Below are 18,322 nucleotides of genomic sequence, written 5' to 3' on the forward strand. Positions count from 1 at the left end.
TCTCCTGTTGGTGAATGATAAGCATGAGAAAGAAATCTTGATTTGTTGGTTAGGTGAGAAATCACTGTAGACTTTGAATGTATACAGAGTTTTGGATTACTTTTAAGATAAAGTAGTTTTCAATAAATATCTTCTGAGATGAAGAGGGAAACTCCATGTGACTGTCTCTGGAGACCTTCAGAAGTCTTAACTACTCATTTATCACCAATTTTGAGAATATTTTATCTTTCCTTTCTCACTATCAGTTGACTAGGTTACCAGTTTTCACCTATTTTACATCAATCTGGATGACATAATAGTTGCTGAATCGATCAAAGTAAAACTTTCATAATGATGACATTCTTATGTAAAAAAGCGGGCTTTAACTAAATTATTTTAAGAAGCTGCATCTAGATAATTTAAGGTAATAATGATAAACATAAATTATCAGACAATAATTGAATAAAAAAAAATATAGTGTCTTATAATTTACGATATATTCTAATTTGTTCACATCCATAAATGAACAAAAGGTTTCATGATATTGCATGCTTTTTTCTCATTTCCCTTTAAATATGACAATAATTTTTAATGCAAGAAGAAATTAAATTCTCTTTTATATCATTTCGAAAATGTTTCCAAAAGAAAAAGTAAAGGTTTATGATATAATAAAGAAAATAGTTGTTAAGCAATTGAGCAGAAAAATTCAAACAAGTTAGCGGTCACTTTGCAGGCGAATGCACATATTAGTGTTTATCAAGCCATTTTATAGTCGCACTTGATCAACTTGTGGATAACACACCAGTATTTTGCTATTCCATGACGACATGGAGCCTACCACCAGCTGTATCCTTTTACATTTTATTGAATATGTAATCAGTGGAACTTTGCTGCAACTGATATTGGAGGCATGTTATTAAAGTAAATCTTCGAAGCTATTTGAAGGTAACTAAAAGAGTTAAGATTCTCTTTTGGCACTTCTCCCCAGATGCCAGGATGCTTTCCTATGTTGCATCAGTCTAGCAGAAGACCTTGGCACACTGCTGAAACACACTTTACCTTTTTCATAAAAAAAAAAAAATGTTTTACCTTCTAATCAAGGGATTAAGGAATGGGAATTTCAAAGAATTTGGGCAGACTACAAATGGATCATTTCAGGGGTCCATTCTTTTATTTAGAGATTATGTTGACAACCGTGCTTGCAAAGAACACATAAATCAGCGTATTCATTTATGATAATTATTTTTCTGTGAACAGCGGAAGTGATTTCATTACGAAAACCAGATATTCAGCATCAATGCTTGCTTTAAGACACACTGGCTGTATCATCTAGCATGGCTCAGGAATGTTTAAATCACTGGCTACACAATCACTCCCACTTTCTGCATAGCCTCTACAACATTTAAAACGCTTCATGGAGGTAATAATCCCTGCCATATCTTTGCTCAGGCAGCCTCTGTAATGTTTCAAACGCTTCAAGAAGAATAACATCACTGTGTACTCTACCACTGAAACTTACTGCACTACATCTAAAATGTTTAAAAGACTCCCAAAAAGCCGAAATCAAAGGCTATACCACCATGTGCGCTTACTACACAGCATCTATAAGGCTTAAAATGCTTCTGGGAGGCTGAAATCCCTGAGTGCCTCACCACTTGCATTGTCTAAATATCCGCTTGCATTTACTGTATCTCCTTGGAGGATTATTTTTTTTTGGGGGGGGGTTATTTTTATTGTTGTTTGCCAAATTCAGAGAGAGAGAGAGAGAGAGAGAGAGAGAGAGAGAGAGAGAGAGAGAGAGAGAGAGAGAGAGAGAGAGAGAGAGAGAGGTTGTTAGTGTAATGATTGTTTGTTGTGAGAAAGACTGTAGGTAAAACTGAGTTTGTTTGTTGATTTTTAGCTAGGTTAGGACAGTGGCGAATAGCTTGGGCGAATGCTCTTCTTGATTTGACTGCAGCAAGAGACAGTTGTGTGAATGCTGGATTATTATTAGTATTCTCCTACCAGTGTGGAAGTGTTTATTTCAGCAGTCGCAATTGCTTCTTTGGAATTTTTTTTTTTCTTTTTTGTATTTTGGCCTGGACTGTGTTGTTTGTGGCCTTTTATGTACATGAATAGCTTGATGATGAAGACCCAGATTGTACAATGATTTTTGGAATACATAGGTGATCAAGAATTTTTAACCATTGATGACCTGGCCCGTAAAATAAGATATTCATGTTTGTGATGATGATGATGATGATGATGATGATGATAACAGTGATGATGACCACCACCTAAGTGACTGTTCTGTCATGTAGATTGGAGCATGAGTGTGTATTGTTGGCAACCGAACAGTGGCAAAATTGCCATATGAAGACTGGACCCTTTGTTGGATAGAGTGTTGATATCTATAAATTTACACATATAAAATTAGGTGTTTTTAGTATACGTTTTATTTTAGTTTTAAGTATTTTTGGTACAGTCTGTTAACTGTGTCGGTGTCAGGATTTGTGAGGAGTTTTCTATTTTTTGAGTATTCTATCTACTGCATATTTTGTTTTGAAGATTTAGGTTAAGGTGACCTGTTTATCAGTGCTTAGTATTAAGGTTTTGTGATTGATGAATTTTTTTGTTATTTGAATGTTTTTTTTTCTAGTATTCAAGTGAATAATTAGGGCTAAGAAATATAGTTTATGGTTATGTTTTGTTTTTATGTCCTTTTTTGCTAAAAACGTTAGGGGAAAGTTTGTGCTGGGACAATTGTCTGTTAGAGTGATCAAGGGTGTGGGGTTTGCTTTTGTGTGTATCCTCTTCAAGAAGCCTAACATTTATCATTATTATCATCATCATCATCATCATCATTATCATTATGGGTAGTAGTAGTAGTAGTAATAGTAGTAGTAGTAGTAGTAGTAGTAGTAGTAGTAGAGTTGGAATTGATGTAAAGAGAGTAGCATCATTTGCATATGCAACGAGCCTCTTTTCTAGTCGAATCTACATTTTATGTGTAGCCTATGAAAAAGGAAAAGTAATCGGCCAGGAAGACTTCCCTAGTGAGTAGTGGATATTAACATCAACTACACTTTATGATTTATTTCTTAGAAATTAGATAATGATGCTAAGAAAAGACCAGCCCACTCCCAACACTTTGAGTTAGAAAGCAATGTCCTCATGATTACCACGGCAAAGGGCAGCACTAAAATCAGTGCCAATCATAAGGAATTTTTTGCCACAATCAGGGCATTTTTTTTTACAGCATCCGAGAGTGTACGAATGGCATCACATGCCACAAGGCTTTTATGAAAAGGCAAATTACAAATTAGTGAATATATGATTGCCCTTTGCCTAACTATTTAGACGTTTTGCCATAAGAATTCAAAAATCTGTAGATAATATGGGAGTTATAGAAAATGGCCGATTATCAGTTGGACCTGAGCTACCACAAATTCATTTACATAATGGAGTAACATTACTAATTCTCCAACTTGTGCTAAAAGCTCCTCTTCTTCCTACCTAACTATTTGCTTTTATACCTACTTGAACATCCAGGTCAGTCAAGAGAGCTTTAATTTCAGGAGATCAAAAAGGTAGACTAGTTAGTTGGGTATGCCACCACATGCAATTATTGCCTTGTCTCTACAAGGTTTAAAACTTTTCCAGAAAGCTAAAATAACAGGAAACATCACCACTTGCCCTTACTGCAAGACCTTTACAACTTTTACAACGATTCCAGAGTGCTAAAATTGTTAGGTGCTCAATCCCCAGAGAGCCTCTATATTGTGTATAATGCTTCCAGAAGGTTAAAATCACTGGCCATAACACAATATGTATTTATTGGATAACTCTTACAACGTTCACAACGCTTCCAGACTGCTCAAATCAATGGTAATTCTTTACTCCTACAATCTGGACAATGGTTTTAATGCTTCCATAAAGTTAAAATCGGTTTTAATGCTTCCATAAAGTTAAAATCAAAGGCTGAAACCCAACATACACTCACTGTATACTCTCAATAGAATTTAAAATGCTTACTGAAATCTTGAATCCCTGCTGAATCTTTGTTCAGACAGTATATACAAATTATTGCATCAGTTTAGACACTGACTGTAATAAAAGAAAGCTAAGCATCCTGGCACATTGGGTAAATTCTGTAACATTCTCCAGGCTTTTACAGGCTACTGCTGAATACGCAAATCCATTCAGTCTTGATTGCATCACAGTCACAGCACAAGGACCAGGTCACACAAACAGGGTCCTTATGCAATTTTATCAGGATTGCTCAGTCTATTCAGGACTTCATCGAAGCAGGCAGAAGTACCAAGACCTCATTTACACTATATTTCCAGGAGCAAAATATAACCGCATGATCGCTGGAAATTTCGTCATTTTCATTGGTATCATCACACCAGGCAAAGGCACCAATAACAGTGATTATATATTAGTACCAACACCATGGTATAAATGCATGAGTTTTGGTACCTGAATTTTCTAACCTTTCTATTTCCTTCAGGAAAGTTAAGTACACCAGCGTACAAAGGACACTCTAGAAATCCTGAATTTCCTGCTTTTTAACTGACTTCTTCAAAACAACCAGGAGTAACGGGAATATTAATTATTCCATAGTACCAGTACATGAATCTGTTTACCCACACAGGAACTTTGGTCACTTCCATTGGATATATTCAAGTTTTCTTTTTGGTTTTATTGGAACATGGAAAAGAATCGGAAATTCTATCTTCATACAAGATTATTCTACCTAATTCATGGTTTCATCGGAACACACAAAAGAAGTGGGATATTAATATGTGAGTCTGTATAGAAAGGGTTTGCACTTTTTTTCATAAATAAATAGCAAAGTTTTTGTTTTGAAGATGCTGTAGTGCTGGATAAAATGCATAACACACACCATTAACAAATTCCTAATTTCAACACCGAGTAACAATCGCACTATCCTAAACTAAGCTTCTCGCATTGACTCTACTGGGTGTTATTGTTAAAAATAGACTTACCATCATGATAATTTTGGATATATTAATTTTTTAACATTTTTACTTGACAAAACCTCTATATGAGGGACAAATTTAGGTTAGTAAATAAGTTTTGATTAGTATTACTTAGAAATTATTTGAAAACAATGATGGTACTCGGACAAAAATACTTCAGACCATTCAGCTATTAGGAAATTTTTCCGAGCTAGAAGGGCACCCTTCTGAGTGAGAGTAAATGAGTCTTATTAAAAACAGTGTGTAGTTATTTTCTGATTCCCACTCAACCAGACCATTGTGATGTGGCATGTGCACATTTATGGATGGCATATGAGCAACGTGCAATCGAGGCCTTCCAGACCGGACTTGTCAACGTTACCACATCTGAAACATTTGGTACCCCTATTATGGTTCCAGCATCCGCAGCCTCTGAAAAATGTTAGATGGAGTTGTCAACCTCCACGTTCCAATCATGGCAAAGATCAATGTTGTGTTGGCTCCACTTTACAATGTGAAGAAGCTGGTTCCGAAACAATAGAAGGGTTGACCTGGGTTTCGTTTGGTGCCTAAGGAAGGCTAGATTAGTACTCCAATCTCTGCCACCTAATCAAGCTTCTAGGAGTAGCGCACTGGCATAACATCGTTAACTCATGATTTTTTTAGAATGAAAGAGAGAACCATCCAATACAAATAAACTATTAGGTATCTACCAGGCTGGAGGAATTGTGCGGGAAGATTCCTATCTAGTTTTCCGGCGCTGAGAACCTCCCCTGAGGAATGTGATGCTGAGTTGGAGGATGACATGGCAGCAGCCATCCCTTTAGCAGCAATAGATATTCTACGTAAGGAGGAGCTCACGATGGACGTGAAAACAGTTAATTCAGGGGCACCGAAGGATCCTGTATACCTGTTACTAATAGTGAAGGTATCTGCAGACAATTGACACCTGCAGAAGTCGACAGAAGTAGCCGGCCTTAAGCCGTTTTATGTTATGAGACATCGCCTATTAACTTAAGAAAACCAAGTACTTTACACATACGAAGTTGGGTATGTATGACTAGTAATCCAAGAGGAACTTCGTCGACAGATCGCAGCAAACCTTCATGCAGGTCTTCATGGAATTGACTCTAGGTTCAGGAGGGCTCAACAGTCCTTCTACTGTCCTGGTATTGAGGCAACCTTCATCAGAACAGGAACTGGTGTACTGTTTGCAACACACACGCACCTTCTTCACCAGAGGATTCAATAAACGTCACGCCACCCCTAAACTACCCCTTATAATGTACGGTCACTGTTATGTTTCAGTTAGATGGGCGGGTGTACCTGAGTTACTCCGATAGGCTCAGGGGATGGCTGGCAATATCCCATTTCCCTAATGGTGCCAGTTTCCAGAGAGTAATTTCCGTGCTAAGAGGCTATTACATGAAGTGGAAGCCCCTAGAGGAGGTGTCCAAGGACGGAGGCACAAACCTTGTGAGCCAATATATGTCGGCTTTCTTCATCTGCAAATTATGTATAGTCAAATGGGAAAGCAGAATTAGCGGTAAAAACCACCAAAAGGATAATCACGGCAAACACACTGTAGGGGGCAGCCTAGACTGCAATAAGGAATCTCTCGTGATACTGCAATATTTGAACACTCACATTAGCGATATCAATAGTCTCCTGCACATATGAAAACTGGTAGGCAATTACGAAATGGCGTTCCTACGGCAAGGCCATATTAGCTGGTTGACAGACATTGGAATCACGAGATTCCAATCATTACCAATAGAGAAAATTGCTGGTAGTCACCCCAGCAGGACACTGAAACCCCTAGGAGGAGTGGCCCACGAACGAGTGGAAAACATACTAACAAATGAATGGGACCGTACGGTGTCGGTGGTGGATTCCCTTCCCTACTGGCAGTATAGAATATAATATGTATATATATATATATATATATATATATATATATATATATATATATATATATATATATATATATATATATATATATATATATGTATTCATATATATATATATATATATATATATATATATATATATATATATATATGTATATGTATATATATATATATATATATATATATATATATATATATATATATATATATATATGTATGTATAAAATGTATTGGTCTAAGATTGCTTTATCAATTCCCTTACAATATATTTCACTTAGGGCTAAGATATGTAAATTATACTTCATAAATAAATTCTCCCCTTACTCTAATTTCCCAATCTGATTCATGTTTCTAACATTCCTATTACCGATATTCAATTTTCCCTAGTATTTATAAACAGAGAGATTCTTAGGACCAAGCTAAGATTGGGACTTGGAGCCATTTGGTCATTTTTGCTTTTCATATCACACAATATGTATTTTGGTCGTAGCTCTAAGCCTATTGCTATTTGAATTATGGAAAAATCCATATTGTTATGTAAAATCTTCATTCAAGTAACAGGCCTTTCATGTATGAGCTACAACTTTGATAAAAATCTTGGGAGGGAGATGTAAGATTATATGTAAGTATATGCTCTCTCTAAGAAGGGAGGAAACTATTACCGACTCATGCATCGCCTGGTGATGAAGGGCGAGTCGCTGAATCTGTATCCAGCTCTCCAACAAGATGACCCATCTCACATACTCTTTTCCGAACAACCTGTGTCTCATTGACATACTCCAGTCCTAAACATCCCACTGCATAATAAATTAGCATTTCTTCGATCACAAAATAAAGCTACATTTAAATCTGCAGTTTGATGTTTAACTTTCCTGGGTGAGGCTGAATCTTTTGGTGGTGGGAGACTAGGTTGTATTAAAAGGTGTCCATCACTTGATCAAATTTCTGTGTGAGCTAATGATTATGAGTGTTAGAATTTTTAATAACTATTTCAAACAATGGATTAACTTAAGTCTTATCTTCCTCATGGTAAATTTTGTTAACCTTTACCTAAATGTTTAATAAATATAGATTCATTATAATTATAATACTTGCTCGGCAAAAAATATCAGGCGCCATTCATTGTCATTTTAATTGAATTAGAAAAATGGAATAGACAACTATCCATTTTATATACGGTTAGGTTAAAGTTGTAAAAAGAAAGATTAATTTTCATCAATTATGACTATGGCTAGGGTTGATTTCTCTAGCAGTTTTAATTGTGCGTAAAAACTAGAGTCCTGAACAGAGTTGTCTTCAATTGTTGCTAGCACTTTCTAACCATGGTGGTGGAAGGCTAGATGCAGAATTCTTATATCATAATAATGGAGTTATAACCTAATAGAACTATATAGTTATTAGATAAGGGATAACCAATAAATATTATAGTATTGTGACATATATGATTGTATCTAAAAATTAAGATAATGATCTTTGAGAGCTGTAATTACCATGCGCCCCCAGTTTATTATCCGCGTATATTCCTCTGATATGGGTATGGGGGGAGAGGAAGGAGGTCTGATGGAATCATATATGAATAATTATTTTTTTTATTTGAAGACATAGTAAGGTCACTTTGGTGTTTGATTTCATTATCTAAAGGCTTTGTGAACTTTGAAATCAGCTATGATATAATAGCGACTGGGACAGTATCGTAACTTGTATCTCTGAAATTGAATATCATATATCGATTTGGACTGCTTTTATGGCCATGGTGAATTGGGATTAGCGTGGGATTGACAGATAAATGATCTCATTCGAGATTGAGTCTTAAAATGTGAGTTTACATTTAAATAATTTCCTTTACATATCCATAAGATTAAATAAAACTACATCTAAGTTAGATGTGTCATTATGGCTAACATGAAGTGGAGCCAAGAGTGCAGTTGATTGCATAATTATTGTTTTGTGAATGGAGGTAAAGCTTGTGATGCTATAAAAAATATTCTTATTTTTTCGAATGAATTTTGCTTGAATACTGATCATTGGGTAGAAGACCTAAGGGCTAAGGCATTTTCCTTCTTTCAATGTTGGTGAACAGATTTGCAAAGACCGCTGGACTTGCTGAGTATTTAGCAAGCAATGATGCTATTTCCTCGATATACCAATATCAGCTGTTATGAATTGTGGAGTTTGGGTTATAGTGTACCAAGCCCTTTCCACATTTTAGACTTTGCATCTGTGTGTACGCTAGAATACTTGGAGAAGGAATCCTTATTGCAAGGTTATTCAAATGAGGCTTCAGTCTTCACGGAGATGTAAACCTCAGGGTATATACTGATAACCACGATGATGCCTACGTTAGATCCAAAGGATCTAGGCAGATTTATTGTGCTTGATTGGATTTCGTGCCATTTCGACTCCCGTAGATGTATAGCTAATTGTTGTTATAATAGAGGTCCTTCCTTGTTGTGTTGGCCTTCCATCTGCTTTCTTTTTGGTGGTGGTTCCTCCTTTCGATTATAAGCTTCGTAGGAAAGCTTCATTATTTTTTTTTCATTCACATTGCAAGCTTAGCCGAGAGGCTCAAAAGGCTCTTACTTCAAGTCTGAGGTTACTGTGGCTGAGCCTTCATGTGCCCAGCTTCCTAGGAAGCGTCCAGTGGGAGTTCTTCTTCCCTATCCAATCATTTAAGTTGTAGTACATTTTGATTTGGCAAAGCAGTAGATAGGGCTTCTTCTATGTATGTAGAAAAGAGGATTTATTAAGAAACCCTTGATAAAACTATGATGGATGTGCCTTTTGGCCAGAGTCCAATATTTATTGACCTAACCATATAGTATTTTTTTTTCTATGCAATCGAATTTGAGATCCTTTGGACATTTCCACACTCGAGATGTAGATTCAAAGATCCATCCATCAAGGCATGTCCACAGTAAACCCCGAAGGAGGTTTTCCTAATGCCCAAAAAGTCCATTCTTAATAACATATTAGAGGCAGGTGTCTGTGGTTGTAATTATTATTATTATCATTATTATTATTATTATTATTATTATTATTATTATTATTACTATCCAAGCTACAACCCTAGTTGGAAAAGCAAGATGCTATAAGCCCAGGGCTCTAACAGGGAAAAATAGCCCAGTGAGGAAAGGAAATAAGGAAATAAATAAATGAAGAGAATAAATTTACAATAAACCACTGTAAAAGAAGTAACAACGTCAAAACAGACATGTCATATATAAACTATTAACAACATCAAAAACAAATATGTCATAAATAAACTATAAAAAGACTCATGTCCACTTGGTCAACAAAAAAGCATTTGCTCCAACTTTGAACTTTTGAAGTTCTACTAATTCAACCACCCAATTAGGAAGATCATTCCACAACTTGGTAACAGCTGGAATAAAACTTCTAGAGTACTGCGTAGTATTGAGCCTCGTGATGGAGAAGGCCTGGCTATTAGAATTAACTGCCTGCCTAGTATTACGAACAGGATAGAATTTTCCAGGGAGATCTGCATGTAAAGGATGGTCAGAGTTATGAAAAATGTTATGCAACATGCATAATGAACTAATTGAACGACGGTGCCAGAGATTAATATCTAGATCAAGAATAAGAAATTTAATAGACCTTAAGTTTCTGTCCAACAAATTAAGATGAGAATCAGCAGCTGAAGACCAGACAGGAGAACAATACTCAAAACAAGGTAGAATGAAAGAATTAAAACACTTCTTCAGAATAGATTGATCACCGAAAATCTTGAAAGACTTTCTCAATAAACCTATTTTTTGTGCAATTGAAGAAGAGACAGACCTTACATGTTTCTCAAAAGTAAATTTACTGTCGAGAATCACACCTAAGATTTTGAAAGAGTCCTACATATTTAAAGAAACATTATCAATACTGAGATCCGGATGTTGAGGAGCCACCGTTCTTGACCTACTTACAATCATACTTTGTGTTTTGTTAGGATTCAACTTCATACCCCATAATTTGCACCATGCACTAATTCTAGCTAAATCTCTATTAAGGGATTCACCAACCCTAGATCTACATTCAGGGGATGGAATTGATGCAAAGAGAGTAGCATCATCTGCATATGCAACAAGCTTGTTTTCTAGGCCAAACCACATGTCATGTGTATATACTATGAAAAGTAATGGGCCAAGAACACTACCCTGTGGAACACCGGATATCACATTCCTATAATCACTATGGTGCCCATCAACAACAACTCTTTGAGATCTATTACTTAAAAATCAATAATAATGCTAAGAAACGACCCACCCACTCCCAACTGTTTCAGTTTGAAAACAAGGGTCTCATGATTAACACGGTCAAAGGCAGCACTAAAATCAAGGCCAATCATACGAACTTCCCGACCACAATCAAGGGATTTCTGTACAGCATTGGAGATTGTAAGAAGGGCATCACATGCTCCAAGGCCTTTACGAAAACCAAATTGCAAACTAAGGAGTAGATGGTTACCTTCAGCAAACCTATTAAGACGTTTTGCCAGAAGACGTTCAAAAACTTTAGATAATATGAGAGTTATGGAAACTGGGCGGTAATCAGTGGGACTTGAGCTACCACAAACACATTTACATAAAGGAGTAACATTACCAATTCTCCAACTAGTGTAAAAGCTCCTCTTCTTGCTAACTTGCGCAAAATAACAGATAACTTTGGAGCTAAGAAATCTGCTGTCTTTATAAAAAACAAAGGAAAAATACCATTTGGGTCTACACCTCCGTAAGAATCAAGGTCCATCAACAGAGCTTTAATTTCACGAGATCAAAAAGCTAAACTAATTAGTTTAGCCTCAGGAAAACAGGAATGAGGAAGTTCAAGTATTTCATTACTCTGTTTACTGTCAAAAACATCAGCCAAAAGGGTTGCATTTTCCTTTGGACAGTGAGTGACTGAGCCATCTAGTTTAAGTAAAGGAGGAACTGTTGCATCTACACCAAAGAGTGCAGATTTAAGGGTAGACCACCATTTGTGTTCCTGAGTTGTACCAGAAAGTGTTTTTTTTTATGGTTAAATTGTACTCCTTTTCAGTTGAGGCATAAACTCTCTGAGCAAAAGCTCGAAGCTGAGTATAGTTGTTCCAGGTCAAATCTGATCTGTTACCCTTCCAAAGATGATAGGCCTCCTGTTTCTCCAAATAAGCACGTCTACAATCATCATTGAACCACGGTTTGTCCTTCACTCGGTACCTTAGCACACGAGAAGGGATACGCCTATTAATTATGTTGATAGAGCTATGCCAGTAAATTCCCTTTTATACCTAAATGGTGAAATATTTATCTGAGTTAATGCGAGCGATTCTTTTAAAACGTGATCCGTTTTGGTCCAAGGAGGTAGCACCTCTTTAGGAGTATATACTAAAGAATATTATTGTTTCACAGATCTATATTAGGAAACTCAGGTAGGTAATCATTAATTGGTCGACTATGGTTCCTTAAAACAGATCTTCTTATTACTGCGAAATTCAATGCCTGGCTTTAGCTTCCAATGAAAGACAGGGATATAAGGGGACTCCAGATTATCACTATGTCATGGGTAGTATACATAATTTTTAGTGGATATGTTATTAGAGACAAAAATATCTATCCCAAAGTGTGAGCACCTGTCATCACTTCATTATCGTCAACATTTTGTAAGTAAACCAAGCCTCGACGAGAGAACATGACACGATAAGGGGATAGTCCAGTTTTGACCGAGATGTCAGCATCTTAATCAGTGGAGTCAGCGTATTGAGAAACTGAGCCAGAGGGCTATCCGTGTTTATGAAATATGTCTTCATGGCTGAACGCGTGCTGCCCCTTTGTTACAACATAACATGTGGTCAAGATTGCATCAGTAATTTCTTCTAGAAGCTTCTATGGCGTAATTAAAGTGGGCATTTTTGAGGATGTCTATAGACACTCAAATTGTTAAAAAAAAAGACCGTCTATGGAAATGACCACTGCCAACGGTAATTTTCCATGGGAGATAGTACAGGACATAAGATAAGAGAGGAACCATATCCGAAGGAGATGAGAACCAAGTCCTAATGAGATAAAAAGCAGAGAATACCAGAAGTCTGATGGAGCCAGATTTCTAACCTTCCCTTCAGACAACAAAAACCTCTCTCCAAAATTCTAATATGGCTGAGAAGAAGAGACAAATTGAAGCAGTCAGCCCTACCAGCTTGTGACGAAAAGAAGCCAACACTGCCTGCAGCCTGCCTTAGTTCAATACTAACATCGAATTTTTTTAGAAGACTTCTGATGTTCCATCTTGATGCCACCCTTTCTGTGACCTCTTTGAGTCCGGTCATCGTGCCAGTTTCATCAGAACTTCTGCCGCCCTTCTGCAATGTTCTTAAGGTGGAAGTTTCATTACCCATATCGTCTCAGCAGATGTAGAAAACCCTTCTACTTTTCTGACTGTTCCCCTTTGCTTTTCTTTTTATATTCATTTCACATATTTCAATAGTGGTTGTTAGAAACCTATATTTTAACTTTTCTAAGAGCCTGTGTCGATGATAAGATCGTAATAGTTGGCAACCTAGCACGATTTTCGACAACGTAACCAATTGAATTGGAGATTATAGTAAGAAGCAGAATAAGTAAGATTACAAACGGGTTGATAACTTCAGGTGAACTTCGGGGTCTAGATGGCGATGCTCTCTTAGAGTATGTTTTTAGGTGAGAACAGGAAATGTATGAGACACACGAAAGAGCAGCTGAAAGAAAAAAAATGAAAGACAGCGAGAAAAAAAATGAGAAACAGCATTAGCATGAGTTCGAAATCGCTGGTTTGAGGCAAAAATCTTCATAATATATGGGTGCAGTGTTGACATTAATTCCAAAATTTGATGACGAAATATTTCATGTTTTTTTAAAAGTTAATGGACAGAGTAGGTTCTCCCCCCAAAAAGTATACTTTTTATTTACTATAAGTTTTAAGTGGTAGGGCACTTTTTGTGTATAGTTGTATGTCTGAGGATGAAAGTAAGGACTTTGATACTAATAAAAAAACTGTCAGTACCAGAGGTGTACAGTAAGAAATTCAGAAGATTGAAAAGGGATGAGTGTAACACTTGTGTGGAATACGGGAAGTAGTTAGAAAGGTCATTTTGTGAGTTTTTAACTTTTGCTGAAGTAGATACTTTTCATTATCTCAAGAACTTAGTTTTGTTAGAAAACTTCAAAGATAACATATCTCCAGACAGAAAGTGATATATAGAAGTTAGGCGCTAAAAGTCTTTTACAGATGCAACAAGGTTGGCATATGAGTACAGTCCTACTCACAGTTTAACATTAAGTGATATTAAGAAGAAAAATAATCTTTCGTTAAGAAGATGCAACAAAGTAACAATAGTTTCAGCAAGAGTAATACAGATAAATATGATTAACATTATTATTGTTTTACATGTGGAAAACCAGGTCTTGCTCCAAAGTTTTGTAAGATTTAATGGGAAGGTAGTAGTTTAGAGATAATTTATTATCAATGTAATAAGAATGGGCATATAGCAAGGAACTGTATAGTAAATGAGAACAACGTCAAGAAACCAGGGTCTCAACTTAATCTTTCGTCAAGCAGAAATGACATTAAGAAAGAAACTAGGACATTTTACGGAGATTTTTTGTCTAAAGCTGTAGTTTCTTCGCTTGAAGGAGGTGATTCGAGAGAAGCTGTTTAGCTTTGGGACACCAGAGTAGCCGTTTCCCTTTTTAGGAAAGAGAGTGTGTCACCAAGGGCAAAAATCAATGTGAAAAAGAGTTATGTTTGGTTGGTTTCCGAATACTTGCGTTGTTTGTCCTTTGTTGAAGATGAAACTTGAAAAGTCCGGGAGTGTCAATAGATTGAAAACTATTAATTTGAGACTATTTACCCATTGAAGGCATTGCCATTATTATTGGTAATGATATAACTACATCCAAATGGTTTAATCAATTTTATTAGTCAGGTTCGAGTGTGGGAAATGGTAAAAAGTAAGTTAGGTTTAGATAAAGATATAGACTACGATTATAGTTTGGTAGAGTATTCAAATTTAATGGAGGTGGTGAGGTTGATCTTAGCAAGCGTGGGGCTGAGATAACCTACCCCATTGGTGTTGACGGTGTTTGACAAGTTGATGATGTAGCTGTCGAAAGTAGTGACGTAGACATAGTCAATGTAGTGGATTCAAGTAATAGTTCCTACAATGGTTTAGGCACTAACATTAAGAATTTAGAGAATTACAAGAAAAATTTAATTAAAGCTTGGAAATTAGCAATTGAAAATGAGAGCAACAGCCAAGGGGACACTAAAAGAAGGTACGAACTTAAGGCAAAGGAGAGAAATTTCCGTGTAGGAGAAGAAGTCTTAGTATTAATTTAGGAAGAAAGTCCCTCATTGTTTTATAAACTTGAAGTTTCTTTTCCTATCTTAAAAAAAAGGGAATCATTTGAATTACTTAACTGATATGGGTGGACGTAGAGCTATGTGGCTACACATAAACTTGCAAAGGAAATACAACGAACGCCCACTACCAGTAATAACTGAGTCGCAGCGAGAAATTAGTCTTGTGATAAACTCTGATGTGCTTAATAATTTCAAGTAATCTAACTCTAGATTAGAGAAAAATCAGAGGGAATTATGTTTTTCTAAAATCTCCAGAAATTGTTATTGATAAATTAGGGTTAACAAATCTTTTAGAACATGATATTGAATTATAAGACACTAAACCCATTAGACAAAGTCTGTATCGTTTGATTGCAGAAAAGATAATTATATTGGAAAGGAAATAAAGTATATTTTATATAATGATTTGATAGATCCGAGCAAGAGTGAATGGTGTTCTCCTTTAGTTCTGGTAAAAAAGGAACATGGATCAGATAGATTGTACATTGATTTCAGAAAAGTAAACAGTGTTACTATGCGAAGTAATTTTCGAATTCCCAGGAGCAATGATTGCTTAGATGGGATTGGAAATGTTATATTAATCTCCATGGATGATTTGGCCAAAGGTTATTGACAAGTAACTCTAGGCAAAGGAATTGAGAAAATATCTGCTTCTATAACACCGTTTGGTAGTTGTGAACGTAAAGTAATGGCATTTGGGTTAAGAAAGGCAGACAGAACTTTCCAAAAATTAACTAATAAAGTTTTAAATGATATTGATAACTGCGTCGTGTATTTAGATGATCTTATTATATTTTCAGAAACTTAGGAAGAACATTAGCTAAAGTCCTGACAGACATGGAAAAAGCAAACCTTGTATAAAATTTAAAGAAATTGGAATAAGGGAAAACCTTTATCACTTATCATGGGCATAAAGTGGGTCTCCGTAACATTTGCCCTAAAAAGGGGGAACACAGGAGCTATCATCAGTTTCCCAATCACAGCAACTAAAACGTAGGCCATGAGATTTCTCAGGATGGTTTCATATATCAGTAGATTTGTACCCATTTTTTTCAGAAATAAGCGCTCCCATACCTAATCTTTTTAAGAAGGGACGAAGTTTTTTATTTGATGAGGAATGTGTACAAGTTTTCAAAAAATTAAAGGCTGTAATGCTTCACGGGCCATTATTAATATTACCTGATTATAGCAAGGGATTTAATTTAGCGATTGATGCTAGTAACATTGGTATAGGAACAGTCTTGTTACATGGAGTGGATGGGACAAAACACCCAGTTACATAGTATTCAAAGAAACTGAGTATAGCTCAACAAATTATTCAACTATTAAGAAGAAATTGCGTTTGAGATTAGAGCTATAAGATTACTATCTGAAAATAATTCATGCAAAAGGAAAGAATAATATGATAGCTGAAAGTCTTTCCAGAGACTTTTCTGGATAAGAAATTTTATTTTTTCATCAAAAAATAAATTTTTTTTTCCTGAAGTCTTCTGTTGAGTGAATGGCATTTGGAAGAAGAATGTTTGGCTGATGTTAAGTTGAAGCTTCATGCAGATGTTCCTCAGTTCACGGATGAATACGTTTTTGCATAGAGGGCATTTTAAGAAAAGTGAATTCAGTAGATTTCTTTTTTCTTTTTGGGAACGTTTCATGGGTAGATACAATACTTTTTAAAAGGATATGCTATAAAAAAAAAATATCTATCCCAATGTGTGTGCAGCTAGACGAGTTTCAACTACCGTATGGTTTGGTCAAACCTGTCATCACTTCACTGGTGTCAGCATTTTGAAAGTAAACCGAGCCTCGACGAGAGCACCTGCCGAGATAAGGGAACTGTCCTGTTTTGACCAAGATGTCATCGTCATAATCAGTGGAGTAAGCATATTTTGAGAAACAGAACATGAGGAATATCCGTGTTTAGGAAATATGTCACCATGGGTGGACACGTGCTGCCCTTTTTTTACAACTTAACATCTGGTCCAGATTGCATCATTAATTTCTTCTAGAAGCCTCCATGGCGTGATTAAAGTGGGCGTTTTTGAGGAATGAAATAGAGACACAGAATTGTGAATAAACGCCTTCCTTTGGTATATAAACTTCAAGAAGAAACTGTCCAGGGTAAATAGGAGAGGGACTATATCAGTCCTAATGATATATGAAGCAAATAAACCCGAAGTCTAATAGAGCTACAGTAGATTCTAACCTTCCCTTCAGAAAATAAACACCTATCTGTACATTGTGTTATCACTTAGAAGAGAAAAATCTAAGCAACCAGCCCTCCCTGCTTGTGACGAGATGTAGCCCACACTGCCTGCAGCCTGCCTTAGTTCAACTCTATCATTGAATTTGTGGAGAAGACTCCTGATGTCCCATCTTGATACCACCCTTTCTGTGACGTCTTTGAATTCGGTCGTCATGCCAGTTTCTCTGAACTTCCGCCACCCTTCTGCAACGTTCTGAAGCCTGCAGTCTCCATACTTGTATCATCTCAGCAGCTGCAAAAAACCATTCCTTAAGTATTTCTACCCTTCTGACTGTTCCCCTTTCCTATTGATGTTTTAATTGATTTGATTTGTCATTTGAAGTAAACGAATTAGTAACATTGATTTTCTTTATATATAAGTTTGTGAATATATATGTTGTATTTTTTCATGAGTTTGTTTTTATATTCATTTCTCCTTTTTCAATGTTTGTTGTTGGAAATATTTATTTCAATGTTAAGATCGTAACAAACTGCAGCAGTACAAAGCTACTTTCCACACCAAACTACAAGGCTTTGCATAACTACATAAGATAAAAGTTCAAGTTGAGTTATCGCATGCTGAAAAAGTTTAATGTGGAGAAAGAGAGCAGGGTTAACGACGCAACCCACTGCTACCACAGACCTCTTTAGTTGCTCCACTTGCTTCGCATAGTGACGAAAGAACAATCTGGAAGACTTCCAGCCAGTGTATGAACGAAGACGTTCAAAATCCATACAATTAAAGAAATTTAAAGATGAGGCAACTTTCCTCGGATCGTGACCTGCGGGTGTACTGTCAGGATCCGCTCTGCGAATAAAATATGTGATTTTCGCCCTGAGTTGTT

At 36.2% G+C, this 18,322-nt stretch overlaps 1 protein-coding gene across 4 annotated transcripts in view; it reads right to left on the reverse strand.

The window, feature by feature from the left end:
- The window catches only part of LOC137638278 (NACHT, LRR and PYD domains-containing protein 3-like), a 197,853-nt gene that overhangs the window by 29,772 nt on the left and 149,759 nt on the right, over positions 1–18,322 (reverse strand). The window lies entirely within an intron of this gene.

The sequence above is a fragment of the Palaemon carinicauda genome, chromosome 3 (assembly GCF_036898095.1).
Source record: "Palaemon carinicauda isolate YSFRI2023 chromosome 3, ASM3689809v2, whole genome shotgun sequence".
Lineage (NCBI taxonomy): Eukaryota > Metazoa > Arthropoda > Malacostraca > Decapoda > Palaemonidae > Palaemon > Palaemon carinicauda.